Raw genomic sequence first — 13882 nt, 5'->3', positions numbered from 1 at the left:
TCTGCCCCAAGAGCCTACGGTCTAAACAGACAAGACAGACAATAGGGGAGGAAAGGGATATAACATACCAGCTGTAATTAGTATTAATAAGATCTATAAGTAATCTTATGTCAGAATAGCTTTCCTTGGAAAAATCAGCCTAATTTGGCTCGGAGATTATGCTGCTTGTCTAGCCATCACCTTAGCAATTATTTTACAGTTCATATTAAGTAAATAGGATGATAATGACAGCAACACAGCATCTAGGTTTTGAAATGACTGACATAAATGTATTTCTTTATACCTATAGAAACTTTATTGAGTATATTAGAAATCCTGGGCTTGATTCTCCACTGTTGCACCGGTTTTTCAATAGGATGAATCCACTGTTGTATATCTGGCATAACGGAGTGGAGACAAATGCCCTGAATGCCTTTCTAAACTAGAGCTGTGAACCTGACCATAGCTGGGACCTAATCTTGCGATGAACTCTCCCAAGGCAGACCCCTGCACCCATGCAGAGTCCCATTGCCTTCAATGGGACTCCATGGAAACACTTGGGTCTGCCACGTGGAGCTGTTTTCAGGGTCTCTTCCCTTTGGGTTGGTATCTTAGACTAGCAGCCATTCTAGTGCATAGTGTATTACCTGTGCTTCATTTTCATTGTTGGAGACCTTAGACAGACAAAGAGTGGTTAATTTCCTGCTTTGTGGGTGATTACTTTCAGAGCATATAACTGAATAAAATAATCACAGTAATGCAGAGATGTCCTTACCAGAACACCAATGTCCTTACTGTACCCTTATCCCGCACTTGAATACTGTAAATACTATTTTTATGTTGTTTTGAGTTGGCACAACTTCACACTAAATCTGCTCAGAAACTCAGAGGACACTAATGTTCAGAAGGCATGTTACTCCTGCCCAACCATATCATGTTAATACTACACTTTCCTATTTGTCCTGGAGGAGAGGTGGATAGACAGAGAGAGATGCACTGATTTCTGTGTATAAAGATCTTGTTCTTTCATTTTATGCTTTTGGACCATGATTACAGATCAGATAAATTTAGCCACTAGAGTCCTCAACCCTCACCACTCTTCAAAAGTATTTTAATTATCATGATTCACTGGTGTGATAGGTTACATTTATGTATATGTGTTTGCAGGACTGGTGTTTTCGCGTTCCCTTTTAAGCAGTTCATCACATTTTAAACTCATTTCTATAACCACATAAAAATGGACTCAACCTACTCATCTAACTTACACAAGTTTTACACTTATGTGACTTCACTGACTTCAATTAAGTTGCTCCAGATTTACACCAATGTGTAAGGAGATCTCTATTGTTGTGACATGAGGTCCTATACGCTATCATTTGTATAGCACAGATCTTTTCTGTCAGTAATTTGAATTTCATAAATCTCTCAAACGGGGAACTTTTGTATTTAAAACCTATATCCCATTCCTCTGTAATAATATGCTTTAATGCACATTTCTTATGTCAACCTCCACCACTGTAAGATCTCTTGTGTAGCTGCTCTATGTCAATGGGAGAGCGTTCTCCCATTGACATAATTAATCCACCCTAACGAGGGGGCGGTAGCTATAGTGGCAGGAGAAGCTCTCCCACCAACATGGCGCTGTCCACACAGTGTAAGTGTCAGTGTAATTTATGTCACTCAGGGGGGTGCAAAGGATCGTTTCCCACAACCACCAATAAAAATGACTAGCCCACTGAATTTGGCCACACTTGATTTGATTGTGTTGGCCTCTTTCTTTTGTCTGGAGAAAATCTGTTTATCAACTTTCCCATTTTAGTTATAATTTCAGCACAACTGCATACTCCTTTGTGGGTTGACCGTACATCCATCACACCATAATTTTTCCAATGACACATTATATGATACGTTTTAGACACATATGTGACGGAGTAGGGAATAGGGAGTTTTAACCTGGTAATGTTACATTGGAGTTTTACTAGTTTACTGTCTAGATTGTGATGGAAAATAAGGGTGTGACTTCACTGAGGGATGACACTTGACGGCCAGCACGTAAAGGATGATGGCTGCCCTTTGTAACTTGAGCCCAGGAGGGGTTTGGGGCCAGGTGACACCTTCTGCCTGGGAAACTGGACAAAGGCTGGAGGAGGAGCAGGAGGAGCCGGGGTGTGTGGCTGGGTGAGGCTGCTGGAGGGAGTTTCAGTTTGGCGCTGACTGGGGAGATGTGGGGGAGGTCCAGAACCTGGGTCTGGGCTCTTCTCCCCCCAAGAGGGACCTGACTTGAGTGGTCCCGTTTTCTGTACCTACAAGCTCTGTTTTAGACTGTGTTCCTGTTGTCTAATAAACCTTTTGTTTTACTGGCTGGCTGAGAGTCACAGTGAATCGCAGGAAGTGGTGGCTGCAGGGCCCTGCCTCCCACACACTCCATGACAACATATTACAACAATAGTGAGTTGGGATACACTGAGTGGGTCAGGCCAGCCCAAACTCATTGCTACATACCAGGGACCCCCTTGTCTTCTGGCATAGGGATGCTCTTAGGGTCACAACGTGCTTATGTACTTTGCTGAAATAGGGACTCTTTCAATCAATACTTTTGCGTTAAGAACAGCAAAGTGATGTCACCATGTTTTATAATCTAATATAAAAATAATTACTAAAGAGCTCTAAAATATCAGTGTATTCTCCATTCCTTCTCCTTCCTACCTTTGCCCCCCCCAAATCTTAGAGCTATATTCGGCTTTTGCTTATACTAATGCAAATCCATCAACTACATTGGGGTTGTGCATGTTTTAAAGAAATTCAGATTAAGCCCTACCCGTCTAGCTATGCTGGAGTTTCTTCGGACTAAACAGAAGATTCATTGTCAGCTGAACAATATTGACCTTTTACCCAACAAAGGAGACTTAGTGCCAGTTATTTATAGAAGACTTAAATAATGTAATTCTCCCAAAAGGCTGGCTGCATAAAGCTAGAGCTAGCATAACTCACACATACCATAAACATATCTATGACTCATACAGCAGACAGTGGATGAACGCACTGGATTTTATTGAACTGTAAGACCCTACGGTAAATCTGCTGCTCCTTTTTCCATGTTCCACTTCCCTCCCTGCAGTGACTTACTTTTTTGCCCCATGGTGACAAAAGGGTTGAGTTTTACTACAAATCTCCTCAGAGTGGAAGATGTTGATAGTTGTTCTCCACAGTTGCTTCCAGGCAGGCACTGCCAGCAGAACCCTGAAGTTTTATATGCTACCAGTTAAATGTGACCTAACTGGGAATATTCTCCAGGGCTTTTTAATTTCTGAACATGAACAACATTGTTGTGACAGTTGGCCAGGTGCATGTCCTTTGTGATGGAGTGGCTGTTTTCAAAATCTCTCAGCTCTGATTCACTTTTGTTCAATTTATTGTTGTCTCCAGTAGTTGAGATTAATGTGGATTTTATTTTATAAGTGAATATGAAGTTCATTTGCAGGATATTTATTGCTCTACCAACGCAGCAGAGATAAATCTTTTTGAAACAAAATGTCCTACTGCTTGCTTTGGGTTCATTAAGTTTGTCTAAACACTTAAGAAGTTCACTTTTAGTCTCTGCCTAGCATAAATTCCCATGAAGCTAGGACTTAAAAAGTAAAGTGCATTGAACACAGTGTGTGAAGATGTGATATCCCCAGAATCCTGGTCATGCAGTCTCCTCACCTACTGATTTTCATTTCAGAATCCAGGGCTATTATTAACAAATTAAGCTTGTATCTGTGCGTGGTCTTGTGCACATTTTCATTCAACATCACCAACATTTTAAGTGGAAGGGTAGGTATGTGTAAGCAGGTACCTTGCCCAACATGCTCTGCAACCACTGTCACAATATGTCAAGTTCAAAATCACTGAGGTTATTTTTCTGACGTTTGGCATCATTACAAAGGAGAACAACAATAAGATAATATAAGAAACAGTTTAAAGTTCTCCTCAAGCCTGGTTGCTCCTACAGGTCCTCCTTTAGGACTGCTCACCCCAGACCTAAAATCTTCTCTCCACAGAAAGCCACTTCACCTCCCCTATATCAAGATATGGTAATAAATCACTTATGCCAGAGAGTCAGCAGAAACAACTTAAGCCTTTTCAAGCAGGATCAACAGGGTTTACACAGAATGGCTACAGTTCTCTAGTGTAAGAAATTTGGAATACTGGTCACACTGCTCTAAGATTGATCTTCCACATGTCTGTGTCTGATACATTAGGGCCAATTTTTTCAAAAGCAACTAGTGATTTGGGGTTCCTCAATTTTTGAGTGCCCAACCTGAGACAACTTAAAAATGCCTGATTTTCAGAAAGTGTGGAGAACCTGCCCTTTGAAAATTAGGCTCAGACTGAGAACCCAAAAATGGAGGAATCCAAAAACAGTAGTAACTTGGGAAAATCTTAGCCTATCTGTATAGAATTTTACTTGACATTTTATGTCCTGTGTGTAATCTGCATAGTTGAAGCTAGAAAATATAATTCTGAACACATAACTAGACCTATAGCACAGTCATGCCAGTTTCAAAATGCCATGTGACAGGGGGCTATCTATGGTTGCTGCAGCACAGGGAAGTTTGCAGGCTTAAAATAATTCAAATAATCAGTTTCTGTTGGGATCACTGATCCTTGGGTGTCAATTGCTGGGCTAATGAGGCAATTGGCTCAATAATTGGGAGGAACAGGGAGGTAAAGAGTGGTCTTAGAGAGTGAGCTGGGAAAAGGAGAGAGAGTTGTGTGGAAGCCTCTGTCTGCTGTATACCTAGGGTTCCTTCTTTGCAGTCTTGTAGCTGTGTTGGTCCCAGGATATTAGAGAGAAAAGTGTGGGTGTAGTTCTTTCTTTTGTGCTTGGAAACTGAAGATTAAAAGCACACAGGATGAAAGGGAAATGGCCTGTGTGTGTTGGTGGCTAGGAGACCACAAGAACAGGCTAGTCAGAGGTACTTATAAGTAGGTGAATGGATGCCCTATGGCATGCAAATATTTAGGACTACCTTTATTTTTCATTAGTAATAATATATTTGTTCTGAAGCTCCTGCAATTTTACCTTATGCCACTGTGTTCTCACAAAACACAAGCTCTTGGAGTATGTAGTTTTATAGAAGACTTTAATACAAATACTTAGGCCTTGTCTACACTCTGGGGGAGATCAGTCTAAGTTATACAACTTCAGCTATGTGGATAATGTAGCTGAAGTTGATGTACTTAGATCTACTTACCGTGGGGTCCACGCTACGCTATGTCAACGGGAGCATCTCCTGTCGACTCCCCTTACACTTCTCGTTCAGGTGGAGTACAGGAGTTGACGGGAGAACGATCTGCGGTCGATTTAGCGGGTCTTCACTAGACCTGCTAAATCAACCGCTGATGCATCGATCACTGAGCATTGATCCCCCAGTAAGTGTAGACAAGCCCGTATTTTTAAGTTAATAAATGATTCACTTTAACTTTACAGTATGAGAGATGCTCAGGCACTCAGGTTCTATATGGATGGATGTGGTAAAACACTGCCACCACCACTGTTGGATGTATGTCTTGATGTAGAGATAATATTTAAGGCCCCAATCCTGAAAAACTTACACACATGCTTAATTTGATGCATTATGAGTAGTCTCATTGAAGTTAATGGGACCTATATCAGGTCAGGTATTATCCTTCGTGTGTCTTACTCCATTACACCCTACATAACATTCTTTTAGGATATCCTTTATGTCCTTGTAGCAGGGTGGTCCCCTGCTCTTGCCCTGAAGGGCTTAAAACAGCCCAGGAGAGGGCTGTGGCTGGGGCAAGAAGCCTGGGCTGATTGGGGAAAGCAGGCTCAGCTGTGGCCATGCTCCAATCAGGCCCAGCTGGCCCCTATAAGAGGCTGTGAGCCAGAAGCCCAAGCAGTCTCTCTCTAGCTATGAGGGAGATGGACCTGGCTGCAGGGAGCTGGACATAAGGTACCTGAGGGGAGCAGGGCTGGGGAGCGGCAGGGGAGCTGGGGAACTCTAGCCTGGAAAGCCCCAGGCTGCGGCCTAGCATTGGGCTGGGGGTTGCAGAGGGCAGCCCAGGGGTAGGCCAAGGCAGCAGATCCAAACCCTCCTTGCCAGTGATGAGTGGCTGATACTGCAGTCTGCCCCAGGGCATGGGGGCTAGACAATGACTGGCAGTAGCCATATACTGAGGCAAGTGGGGATAGATGGTGGGGAGTCCCCCAGGGAGGGGAGACCCTAAGACTGAGGGGTTACTGCCAGGGGCAGCACCCCAGGTAAAAGGGCACCGGGTCCAGGGAGGGACACGGGGGCCGGAGGACAGGTGGATCACCGGCCTGCAGAGGGTGCTCCAGAGCTGGAACGAGCTAATTCCCGGAAGTCACCAGCAGGAGGTGCCGCAGGGGTGAGTCCGCTCGTCTACAGTCCTATTTAGTAGACAAGTTATAAACCTGTTTGATCATGTGCATTTGCAGACTTTACTTTAACCCAAACACATATGGAGCTTCCCATTCCACCATTTCACTGTCTGCTGTGTGGTATCTTTCCTTAAACATACATGCCAGTCTGGCTTTGCTACATGAATAATCCTAATATTTTTTACTTTACCATTAGACAGTTACTAATAGTATTGCATATGTTTATTGTGGTTATGTTACTCACCTCTAGTATCCGTTTTGAAATTCACTCTGTGCTAACTTATTTCTATTGCCACAAACTAATTTGTTGTAGAAACTACATTCTCATCAGAGCTTTTTGTCCTCTAGCTGCATGTTTATGAATGTATTTTGCTTTTGCATTTTTTTCTGGTTTGAGCAGCTAGGGACATGCTTTTTCAAAATGGTTGCTTTTAGTGTATGTGTGACATTCACCAACTCCAGGGGCTGCTGTTATATATAATGTGAAGTCTTTATACTAGTGGTTCTTAACCTGTGGCCCAGTCACTACAGAGCTGAAGCCCATGTGACATCCTCAGAGCCATAGAGGTAGTATTGGATGTAGTCCAGAATGGTAAATAGGTTGAGAACCACTGCTTTAAGAACATAAGAACAGCCATACTGGGTAAGACCAAAGATCAGTCTAGCCCAGTATCCTGTCTCCCGACAGTGATCAATGCCAGATGTCCCAGAGAGAATGAACGGAATAGGTAATCATCAGGTGATCCATCCCCTGTCGTCCATTCCCAGTTTCTGGCAAACAGAGTCTAGGGATACCATCCCTGCCCATCCTGGCTAATAGCCATTGATGGACCTATCCCCCATGAATGTATCTAGTTCTTTCTGAACCCTGTTATAGCCTTTATACAAAAGCTGAAGAGATCAAAGGGATCTGCAGCTTTTGAGTATACTACATTGCTTCCTATTAGACTGCTACATATAAACAAGTTTTCAATACAACTTAACTGATCACTTCCACTTGGAGGCAGGATATGATGGAAACCTGATGGCTTGTAACTCCCTAAACTTGTCATGTCTCCCATCTTGAATATTGAAGACATATTGGTTTTATCCTCAGACATTCATTTTATTCAACTGCTTTTGATGAATACTCCAAAATGGCATGTTTCATTTTGTTTTAAGACAGTTGCATAGAAAGCTGTCTAGTCCTGGAGACCTGCTGGGATTAAGTTAATTAGCCATTACATGAAAGATTTGTTTCACTGCAAGTTAGCACAGTAGAAGGAGTCTTCTCTTGCAGCTTGTCAGGAAAGAATTAGTCTGTGTGCTAGGGTTGTGTGTACGTGTACATATACACAGGGGTGCTGAAACAGTTTTTATAGTAGGGTTGCTGAGAGCCATTGAACCAAACTGTAAACCCTGTGTATCATGGAAACCATTTCAAGACAGGTGGTGCAGCAGCATCCCAGAACCCCTAGTTCCAGCACTTATGCATATACATATTATACACACACAAAATAGGAGCCTGTAGCCTTACTTGTTCATCACCTAAGTATTTTTTATTTCAGCTCATTTGTCTTCAGCAGAATGATTGGGAATGTCTCCTGGATCATCAGATGGCAAAAAGACACTGATAACATATGATTTGATAAACAGGGGGTTCAGGATGGTTCCCGCTCCAAGATGTGCTTAGAGTAAAAGTACGGAAAGAAAGGCCTCCCTCTAAAATAAAACCACAAGGAACACAGAATAAGCATGAGCTGAAGTGATAAATTATAGAGGGTGTCATGTGGAGAAATCAAATAAATCTCTCCAAATATTTTTAGCTTGCTCAGTTTCCATTCGGTAGCTCAACAGGAGGTTCTGCAATCTCACCTGGCAGCTTATTAATACTCTACTGATTGGTAAAAATGTAGGAAGGACATTTTGGTTAATCAGATCCTTTAGAAAGTTATGCAAAGTGACACAGGAGACACTATATGAAATTGGAGTTTACATATTGCTACAAAATAGAATCTCTTTTTTCAGGCTCAGTAATCTGAAAGGACTAGGGGACCATAAATCCAGCACTCTTACACAAGAAGAGAGTCTGCTCACAAAGGGTTCCAATGATACACATAGTATATTCACATCTAGATTCACATTACAAATCACACTTGCTGCTAAGGGAAAGACGGGCTCTTTCCTGTACTTGAGTGTATGTGGGGTTTTGTTTTTTTTAATTTGAGAAAATCTTGTCTTGCTTTCGTTTCATTAATGGCTCTTACCTGAGCTTTTGTTTGGATCCAGCTATTTTAGAATATTTTGGATTAATGTTATCGTTTTCAGTGTTTAGCATTTTCTTGACTTTTGAACCAAAAACTATATTGAACTATTTTGTATGTAACTCCCATGGCAAACTTCCTTTCAGTGAACAATTTGGATTTTTCTTTGCTGATGGCACTTTATTTTTCCTTTCCAATTCTCTTTAAACCGTTGACACTAATGCTTTATAAAACTTGTTGAAGGCCCTGCTCTATGTCTAGTATATATTCAGGATTAGGGAGAATTTATTATCATGTGGCAGGAAAGCAGCTTTCTTATAAATCTTGAGTGTACTATCTCATCAGGTGAGCTCTGACTATATATCATAGGCAAAAAAAAAAAGTTAAAATAGAACTAAGGATGGAAAAAAGCCATCACTGTATATATACTCTTAAAAGAACTCTGTATCTCTTTTCAAAAGCACAAATATTGGCCTGCACATCCAAAGTGGACTCTTAACCGAAAGGGCCCAATTGTCTGTTAGGTTATGGCAGTGGAAACGGGCTGTATTCTGGCACACTTGACCATCAGTGAATGCTTCTGTCATAGAAGGTAGCACAGAGCTGACATAATGGCTCTATGCCATCAGCCCTTTCATGGCACCTTGTGTGGGAAGTGTGACTAGGGTAAAACGTATGTGTCCAGACTGGTCCCTTGGAACCATAGTCAATCAAGTTTTAAGAGAAATCATATCTGAGGCTGCTGTAATTTATGGTAGAGGCCAGATCCAGAATAGGAAAAGCACAAAGGTGATAAACATCCCTCTGTGCCTCCCTCTTCCCCCCAAGATCCTATGCTGTGTTTAGTTTAGATGGAACTGAGAGTTGAGCCCAAGTTCATCTTAACAGCTTTAACTCTGTGCCCATATCAACTCCCAGCTAGCCGCCAAGCATGAAGGAACAATGGAATCTTCTAAGAACACACAATGTTAATGATTCAAATAATGCAAAGATCTCTTAGTTATACAATGAGCATACAGTATACATAGTTTGCAGCAATGTCACCCTCTGCTGTGATAGGTTTCAGAGTAGCAGCCGTGTTAGTCTGTATCCGCAAAAAAAAACAGGAGTACTTGTGGCACCTTAAAGACTAACAAATTGATCCTTGTATACCTCACAGATTAAACAGGGATGCGGGGTTGGGTTTTGTTAGTATTTGGATGAATGACCTGCCTGGAAAACCCAGGCTGCTGCAGAAAATGCTCCTGGTAATTCAATAGGTAACTCTCTTCCCCCTGAGTCATCTGAGGACCAGTGCCCCAGGAAATCAGTAAGGGAGCTGGAGGTTTTAACAACTCTCAGATAACATGTAAATCTATATTCCATCCATCACCAGAGTTTAGAGGTGTTCAATCTGGTGTTTTGGTTTTGTTCAAGGTAAGAAGGAAAGAGATGTAATATTTAGGTCAGGATCCAGATTCCTCTTCTGGAATCCCACAAAGTTCAAGGGTGTTTGGTTCTGGGGCTTCAGTTCAGGCCCAGCTCTAGTCTGAGTGTGAGCGTATTTTTATAACTTCTATACAGCACCCATTCTCTGAAAATCAGACCCCTCTAAGGCACCAGTAAGTGAGGCACACAGAATTACTTATCAAATTTTGGCCATAGAATTTGTGCTGTTTCCAGAAGAAGGGCTTACAGCAGAGAACTCCCCTGGTACTGAGGGGTCTTTCATACTGTACAGTTAAAGTGATTTCAAAATCATTCTTTTCAGAAAACAAATACTCCTGTTACACAATCTCTTAATGAGCTATAAAATATCTGTGCCCTAAAGGATGAATCTCACAGATTAAAGTGGCAGGGTCCTGGGAACAGGATGATCCTTCTTTTTTTACTGGTAATGAATTTATCTAAGTATTGACATTTCGAAATTGGTATGGCTATGCTGAAGGTCTAGCTATTTGTTCAGAATTTATAACTTGTATAACTTCAATGACAGCAAAATGTATGTAAGTGGATCAATTTTTTTAATACGTGTAACTGCAAATCTGACAGAGAAAAACCCTTAGATGAATCACAGGTTAAACCTCTTGTTTGATGTTGACAGTCATTTAATTAGATTTGACTTTAAAAGAATCTCACAATGATGTAACATTATAAATGATGAACTCCCATTTAAATTTCTCACTGAAAACATGTAATGAAATACAGGAGCAGTCAGATTCATATGGGCAGTATATTTTACAAGTTACGTTGGATTACCAAGAGATGTTTTCATACTGGGAAATACCACAATTACATGTTAGTTTGGTCTAGTGGTTAAAGCTGGAGATAGAACCTAGGAGTAACCACTCATTCCAAAGCCTGGATGGTTGGACATTGAGCAAAACAGAGTCTTTGCTTTGTTTCTTCCCTTGTAAAATGGGGTTAATACTTAGTCATCATCTCTGTTATGGGGGTTGAATTTATTAAAGTTTGCAAAGCACTTTGACAGCCTCAGGTGAAAAGGTGTCAGAGAAGTGTGAAGTGTTATTGCTTTACAGATGTTCTTTGCAATTCTCTTTAAAATAAGGGCCCAAAGCCTTAGCCCAGATGCGGTCGTTTTGTGCTTCTTCTGTGGTGCAAAGGGACTATAAATCTGCCCTTCAGTCAGCTTGGGGGAATTCTTGTGCTGTGTAAAGCTGACAGTTTCTTCTGTTTGTTTCTGCTCCAGTCAGGTCCATACAGACATATTCAACTCACTTTTTCCTGTTAAATTTCAGAAGAAGAGACATGTAACAGAGGGAGTGTAGAATGAAACAGCAGTAGGAAAACTACAGTCTTACCTTCCTTGTATAAATCAACCTCCATGTGTATCATCACATGAACTGTTTTAACCAACACTTTGTCAGTAGCTTGGGTCACTCCTATTGCATTATGAAAGCACAGACTTGCTAATTTTCTGGGTACTTTCTTAAGTCTTTGAATTTAGTGACTGGCATTAATGACTCTGCCACTCGCTGTCTCGTGAGTTGACTTTCTTTCATGCTTATGCTAACAACCTTGAAAATCATTTCAACGTTTTTAACATGTTCTCCCTTCCCAGCCTTTCAGGCACCAGCTGTCATTTCCTTTCCTGACTGTGCGCAGCAGAATTTCCACCTTAAATGTTGTTTAAATGAAACCAAATTGCTGTAGATGTCATCTGCTGGCAGTGGAAAGCCTTGTGTAATATTTAGCTTCACTTAAAAAAAAATTAGCATTGGGTTATCTCTAAACATGAGGCCCAGAATACCAACCTGCAAATACTTGCTACCAGATGTGCTTATTATCCGGAATAGTCGCACTGACTATACTGGGCTTACTCAGAGATCTATGCCTGGTAGGAAATCTTTGCTCAACTCATAGGGCTGGATTCACCCCTTCATTATTCCATTTTTATGCCATTTTAATGTAGCTCCACTGACTTAAATAGAGTTATATTGGAGTAAAATATGGTGGGTCAGGCCTATTGATTTCAGTGGACTCTTCAAGGTTCAAGAGTTTTGGGATTAGGTCCTTAATTTGTACATCTTTGAGTTCGTTAGAGAGAAATTGTTTTTAAAGAGGGATGGGTCTGGTCCTACAGGCAAGTGTATATGATTTTTAAATAACAGGTACTTGATTCTGCTGTCACATACGTACACTGGTGAAAATCCAGAGTAGCTCTACTGTTGTAAATGGAGTTTAAAGCTCGTACAAGTGAGTGACAGGACAGTCTGGACTCAGGTGTGCCTCTCTCATGCAACCCAGACAAAGTCTGCATTCCTCTGGAAAAGAGTCACAATAAACATTAGCACAGCCTGCTAATACAGGTTTCACTTTGGGTTTGGTTTTTAGATCCCTGGGCTGGTCTTTGCAAGTGCTTCAGGGTAACAGATTATTGCAATCACAGTGGCATTTCCACACATATGTATGACAGCTGACTCATCCTTTTCACTCTGTAGTGAGTCAGTGTGGCTCCCCTCCTGCCCTGAGGAGGGAGCTCCCTTACAGACACCCAAGTGGGCGGAGCCACCACCACCAGTCCCCGCCCCCAGAAGTCAAGGGGCGGGACAGGAAGTAGAAAAGCCGGCCGGCAGAGCTCAGTCAGAGCCCAGCCACCGCTGGGAGCAGATGTGCCGGCGGGAGCTCCTGACGGGGAACCCTCCAGGACCCGAGGCAGCTGTCCTGACTGGCCGGAGCTTCCCCGCGCCCACTACGATGAGGAGCCGCCGGAGCTTCCCCGTGACAGGTACTGGGGGCAGCCGCTGGAACTCCCCCGCACCCCGTACGAAGAGGAGCCGCCGGAGCTTCCCCACCCCTGCTGTTACCTGGAGGAGTCGCCTGAGCAGGCCTGGCCGGACTTCCCCGAGGAGCTGCCAGACCTGCCACCAAGCCCTGGTCCCGAGGAGCCTATGCTTATTGACTGGCCTGGACCCAGTGCAACTGATGAGGTAGGCCCTGAGGGGGAAATGGAAAGTAGCCCAGGGGTAGCCGACACCTGTCAGGCTGCAGGCACCGAAGTGCCGATGTCAGTGTGTTGCGGTCAGGACCCCACTGACCAGCAGCGGTGATAGCTGCTGCTAGGGCCCCGGGCTGGGACACAGTGGAGTGGGTGGGCCTGTGTCCCCCCTGCCACCCCACTCGTGGGTGGCAGCCTTCCCCCTCAACCCACCGCTCCGGTCTAGAGGCCTGAGCTTCCTGACTTTGTTTGCTGCTCAGCCCCTGCAACCAAGGGCCTGAGCTTCCTGACTTTGTTTGCTGCTCAGCCCCTGCACCAAAGGGCCTGAGCTTAGTGTACTGCATTGCCGATCAGCCCTGCACCAGAGGGTTTGAGCTTCCTAACCCTGTTGACTATTGTTCAGCCGGTTCCACAGAAGACGTGGAGTGAGTCGGTGTGGCTCCCCTCCTGCCCTCAGGAGGGTCGAGTCCCGGCGCGATCGATTACACACCCCTAGGCCCATTTCTATATCCAGTTATGCTCCAACAAATGTTTGTGTCTCTGGGAAGCAGTCTTTCTCCTTCACAGGCCTCTGAGAACTGGAACCTCTGTAATGGGAGCTTAGACTCCCATTTTAGTGTTGACAAGGCAGAGATCAAATCAGTCTCAGGAAGCTTGGTGCTCCCAGACATTCTGTGGTAGATTGTGACTTCAGGCACATTCCTGAGCAAGGGGTGGTTCAACTGCATTGGGGGCATTGTGACAGAGTCATAATCCTTGCCCTGCTTCCTCCTTGCTTCAGGTAAGAGGTTGGGTGGGAGTGGGTGGGGG

General features: G+C 43.3%; 1 protein-coding gene and 1 long non-coding RNA gene across 4 annotated transcripts in view; one reads left to right on the top strand and one right to left on the bottom strand.

Moving 5' to 3' along the window:
• Window positions 1-13882, top strand: part of FAM181A (family with sequence similarity 181 member A) — a 220792-nt gene that overhangs the window by 128666 nt on the left and 78244 nt on the right. The window lies entirely within an intron of this gene.
• LOC120404450 lies at window positions 10831-13723 on the bottom strand. 3 transcript variants are annotated; one of them, XR_005598000.1, is made up of 3 exons: window positions 13563-13723; window positions 12270-12398; window positions 10831-11358 (listed from the first exon to the last, which is right to left on the bottom strand). It is a non-coding gene; the product is annotated as an uncharacterized LOC120404450 (long non-coding RNA). The 3 variants fall into 3 exon arrangements; XR_005597998.1 differs by having other exon boundaries at window positions 12274-12398; XR_005597999.1 differs by lacking the exon at window positions 10831-11358 and having other exon boundaries at window positions 12269-12398.

Source organism: Mauremys reevesii, linkage group 4, assembly GCF_016161935.1.
Source record: "Mauremys reevesii isolate NIE-2019 linkage group 4, ASM1616193v1, whole genome shotgun sequence".
Lineage (NCBI taxonomy): Eukaryota > Metazoa > Chordata > Testudines > Geoemydidae > Mauremys > Mauremys reevesii.
The sequence above is the reverse complement of the archived record's forward strand: the minus strand, read 5'-3'. Positions and strand labels throughout refer to the sequence as shown.